Here is a 5808-nt window from a genome sequence, read left to right on the forward strand (position 1 = left end):
ATTGGAGAGAGAGTGTATTCTCTTCACAGGGTATTTTTAGCCACCACATGCTTCTGTCTCTCAGGAAGCAACAGCTGAGACAGTGGGATGGGGAGGGCTGGCATGCCTATTCCTGACCCCTGCACTGCGGTCTGGCTTTTTCTAGAAATCAAACAAAGCTGCTTTATTTTTACCCTCCAAGAGATGGACAGCGAGTTTAGAGGCAGGGATAACAGAGAAACATGTGCCTTGACATTCTCAGCATCCTGTCACCACCGGGAAAAGAGGAATTCACATTTCAAATGCCAGGGGCAGCGTGTGTACAGAGCAGTGGGGAAGGAGCTGGAAGGACACCAACAGCTCAGCTCAGACTGCAGGAGCAAGCAGGACATCCTAGATACTCTCACCATCCTGGATGCACCAAACCTCTCTGAACCAACACCTGAGAGCTGTCCCCACCCCCAGTGCTCGGCCGTGGAAGAGAATCTGAGCCTCCTGAGTGGCAAAGGATGGTCCAACAGAGAGACCAAACTCGGGAGCAGCAAGGCCCTGGCTTTACTCTCTGCACCAGTGCAAGTTCAGGGAGACACGAGGCCCTCATGTTTAAGAGTGAACTCACTGTGAAAACTGAGCCCAGCCCACACTGTCCTTCAGCATTTCTTTATCATTTAACAGCATTTCACAGGGCTGGTTCCTGCTAATCTCACCCTCCACCCTGGAAACCCGATGCTGTTTCCTGCTCTAAGCACTGTGCAGATAACAGTGATTGCAGTCCTCTTCCCACATCTCTGTGCTGCACAGGAAAATCTGCCTGGTCAACAGCAAAAGTGAGATGCAGAGAAAGAAAGAGAGTAAATCCTGTGCATCCTGTGGCAGTAAAATAAATCCTTTACATTTCCAAGGCAGTGGGAAGTATCACTGGGCTCTTTGAGGCACAGCAGCTCAGCAGCTTCTGCTAAAAGCCTCTGGCAGTGTTTCATCTTGCCTGCAGATAAAGTCTGGTATCATAACAAATCCCTGTCTTACAGCCTGCCTGCAAGACAAGTACCTTGTCTTGTTTGTGCCAAGCCCAAACAGTGTCAATCCACAGCTCCATAAATTCAGGGTGATCTGGCTATTCGTGTGGCTGTGAGCAGCATTTCCATACCAACCAGACACCTCCACGGCTCCTGAGGAGGGCCAGAGCTGTCCCAGAGCCACCAGCACAAGGCTCCCCGTTCATCCAGTGCAGCCCAGAAAAGTCAATTAAACTCCTACAAGTAATCACAATTTTGGCTGCAATGCTCTACACGTGTGGTAGGTGATGTCAGGATGCCCTGCTCTCATCTCTTGTTCAGAGGTTATTCCCTTGGCTCTGGGCATCTTTTAGAAACTGTCAGAAGGACCTCAACACCTCAAAATCACTGCTGATGGTTTTTTCCTCCCAAACTCTCACAGCTTGGAGCGTGGCTATATTGAGCACAGTCATTAATCACTCCAAGCACTGTTTCTGGTTCCCAGATAACAAATAATACAGAATAGAATAACAGAATAATAAAATTACAACAAATAGCCTATATTTTCAAAGTAGGTGCTGGATATCAGGGATTCCTTCTTTTTCAATCTGTATTTAGAGCAGTGAACCTACTCTGAGCCCCTTGAAAAAACCATTGAATTTCAGAGCCAGCTGGAGAAGAGCACCAGTTTTGGAGCATGGAGCAAGGCTGGGCCCTCAGCAGGAGATTATTCTGGGCTTTGGATCTTCCTGGAGTTTGGGCTGGAGGGGTGAGTGGCCCCATCCTCCCCACAGGAGAATTCCCAGCACCCTCTGCTGCCCTCTAAAAATTATCCAAAACACGATTTTATCAAATTTAGTGGCAGCAGCTTTGGACTGTTGTGAGCAGAGCTCAGACAAGCCATGAATTAGAGAGGAAAAAAAAAAAAAGAAAAAACAGGAGGAAAACGTCCCTGTACCAAGCAGGAGCTCCTCAGACTCCTCCAGCCACTGCAATCCAGCTTTAACCACCCACTGTGACCCCTCACAGGGTGAGGGGAGGCCCTGACCTCAATGAAGCCCCTTTTTGGGGCACCAGCAGGGAAAAGTGGGGGGAAATTACTGTGCTCATTCTCCTTGGGGTGGAAACAATGGGGGCTGAGGGGAATTCAGCCCTGAAAAGGGATGGGTCAATGGGGCCATGAAGGGAAGGGCTGGTTAGTAATAACTAGGCAGTTACTAGTAATTATTAAGCAGGTATTAAGTAGCTACTAGGAGCTGTGAGGCAGTAACTATTATTTGCTGGGCAGTTATGAGACAGTAATTAGTAATTTAGTAATTGTTAGATATTAGATTAGTAAATGTTAGATATATATTAGTAATGGTTAGATATTCAGATTAGTAGATATTAGATATTACAGAGCTACCAAGTCATTACTAGCAGTTGTTAGGCACTAAGATGTTACCAGCAGTTACCATAATAACAATTATTATTATATGAATATTATAATATTATTATTAAGTTATTTCAATGTTGTTAGATTCTTCCTAGTAGTTACTGAGGGGCTCTTCTTGTTACTGAGCAGTTCCTAGGGACTTACTAGCTCTAGTAGTTATTGGGAATTACTAGACAGGTTCTACTAGCTCTGAGGCAATTACAAGGGAGTTACTAACTAATTACTAGCAGTCACTAGCAGTCATTGAAAGGCTTTGGTCAGTGGTTTAAAAGCACTGACTGATAGGTTGTATGATGAAAATCAAGTTAAAAAACTGAAAACCACACACTAAGCAACGCATAAATGTGGGCTTTATTTAAAATATGTGAGACATCCATTAGCAGCAGCTTTCCCCATTGTCAGATCAATTTGTTAGTATTCTTGGGAGCAGAAATAACTGCAGTGGAATGAATCACTCCCTTTAGAAAGCTGACAGCTATTTTAAGCAGTCAGCTTTCTGGAGGAAAGAATGAGAGCTCTCCAAAGGAATATACTTGGGGAAAGTTGCAATCTGGTCTTGCTATGTTTAGGTTTAAATTCCTATTTTCACACATATTTCCTAAATTGAATTCTCATGTTTCTGAACTCCAAAATCTGATTTGGTACATTAACAACTTCAAAAGCGCTGCAACCTCCTGGAAATTTCAAGGGGTTTAGGAGTCTGAGGGTTGTGGTTTTTAACCCTTAGAGGTAGCTCACACTCTTATTTTTTATGAGCTAGACACAGCAAGGGTTGTTGGGTGTGTTTGTCAGCTCATACCTCTGCCAAACAGAGGTGTGGAACTGCATATTATGGGTACTTTCTGGTCTGAGAATCTGTGAGAACAGAGGGTATCCTTTTCTTCAGTGCAAAATCAGCAGTAACTTTCAGCTTTGGAAAGACTCAATGGTACAATTCTTAATGATTTTATCACATAACACACACATCCTCCCTTTGGAGCATGTGTGTGCTGTGTGATAAAATTATAAAGAACTTATAATTTTTGTTTTAGTGTAAGGAATTTCTTCTGACTCAGTGTTAACAAACTAAAACCCCTTGGTGCCTGTAGGAATGGAGTCAGTCTGTAGTTAAAGTCATGCATCCTTTTTTCAAGACTCAAGAAATAGCTCTCATATGGTAGGAATTTTTAATTTTCCACCCTCCCTTCTTCAGCAAATCTTATTCACTTACTGGAAAGGAGGAAGAGTTTGGGTACCAATTTACTGATCATGTTTGGAGAGGAGGAAGAGTTTGGGTACCAATTTACTGATCATGTTTGGAGAGGAGGAAGAGTTTGGGTACCAATTTACTGATCATGTTTCTCACCCAGTATTCCACAAACTCCTCTTGAAGGGCACTGAGAGGAGGCTGGGAAATAGCATGGCACAAAGTGCTCTCTTACAATCAAATGGGAGCATTTGTATGTCAGAACAGAGCTGGGCAGAAGGACAAGCACCTTGTCTTAACCTGCCCCAGAGAGTGCAAAGTGAGGTGTATTTCTTCCTGTGTTCTTAGGACACAAGGAGGACTAAAACATGCCAGTGTGGAAAAGGAAAAGAGTCTGTTATCCTAAGGATTCTTCTTTGGAAGGAATCAACCACTCAGCATAGACTTACTCAGCTTTCTGCTGCACCCTAGTCAAGTGTTTGGTGTATTTCAAGAAGAAAAGCACAGCAGGATCAAACTGTGCTCACATAAACTGAAACAAAAAAATCAAATACTTGTTTTCTGAAATCCTGAGCTGCTGGTTTCAATAAAAATCTTTTGACACTTTAAAAAGTGCAGTTTGTTTTGGTTTTTTTTTTTTTTCTGATAGAAGAAGGATAGCTGATTTCAGTCTGCTGCAGCACTGATAATCTGGCCCAGTTCTCATGGCTGTGATAGGAAGGAGGAAGCAGAGGACAGACTTAGTCCTGTGTTGTAGCCCATTAATGCTAATGTAGTGTTCAAAATTGCATATGAAAGCTTGTAAGTTAACTCTTGCTATGGCATTCTGTGGGGAAAAGTTCTTAGGGTTTGAGTGATAAAGCTAGTTTATGGAAACATGCAGTGCCAGCATTAACAGCATTCATTTCCAAGCAGAAACCAGTTTGGTGTTTCATTTTTGTGCATTCCCATGAGCTTTGAAAACAAAACAAAAATCATTCAAAATATATTCAGTGAGTAAACTCACTGAGAAAATGACAATTTAATGCTACTACGATATTGTTTCCTTGGAGAAAAGTCTTTCACCTCACTGCAGAAATGGAAATCTCACTGGCAGAGCCTCCCTTCCTCATTTGGAATACAGAGCTGTAACACCACAGTCCACTGTACTTGATAGGGGATTCAAAGTCTGTTACCTTTGCCTGCCCTTTCTAAGTTGAATTTCTGTGGATATCTGAGTGAATCTACGTTTGCTGCCTGACTCCTCCTGTGCACTGACCGTGCTTCCTGCTGCCCTCAGCCTAAAGGGATTTCAGTGCTGCTCTTTGCCTGCAGCTTGAGACACCTGATACTCTCAGCATCCAAGGTTTTGTTCTTTCCTCCCTTTATGGGGCAGGAATATGATGGCCTGATTACAAGCAAGAGAGTTTGAACATCATGTGGAGCTGCAAGCAGCTAGCTGAGACAATGACAGCCTGCAGGCTGCCTCTGCTGCTTGCAGAGTGAAACCAATGGATGTGGATTAATGAGGTGCACGTGATGCAAATTAACCTGTTCTGTGTGCTGCTGGGACAGGCTTGAGCATGCACAGTTCCAGTGGGGCTGGCAGGTGGTCCTGGTGAGCTGTGTAACCCCAGAATTGCCAGCCAGGGGTCTATGTACAAACCACAAACGGGACAGGGCTGCTGTGGGACACATCTCGAGCTGTTTATTTTCCAGCATCAGTCTCATTACATGGTTATGACAATGGGAAGATGCCAGCAGCTCACATCCCAGGCAGCAGAAAAAGATCTCAATGTTACAACTCACTTTAAAAGTTTTTTGACCAATCACACAAAGCAAAAGCACATTGACAGTAGATTTGTCCAACCACTCTAAGCACATGTAGCTTTAGTTAAAGCAATGCTTACTTATTTCGAATACAATACCTGCTTGTGAGCCTAAAACACAATGCACAGAGCTCCATTATTAAGCTTAGAATTTCCTAATATCTCGCTAGATATACTTTTCTGTAGCCAAGGGAGTTGTTCTAGCCAAGCATTAATTCACAGACCATTGTTCTAGCTGTCCTTACTTTCTACATCTCATGTAGCTTTTCTGCTGACCAATCTCATGGCTGCTCCTCAGCTCTAATCACTGTTCCGCTCTCTCTGAGGCTGCCTTTTGCAGCTTTCCCAAAACCCTCTGATTTTAAGGATTCCCACACCCATGGCTTGTGAGGCTGTGCCTCGGAG

Source organism: Motacilla alba, chromosome 4, assembly GCF_015832195.1.
Source record: "Motacilla alba alba isolate MOTALB_02 chromosome 4, Motacilla_alba_V1.0_pri, whole genome shotgun sequence".
NCBI lineage: Eukaryota > Metazoa > Chordata > Aves > Passeriformes > Motacillidae > Motacilla > Motacilla alba.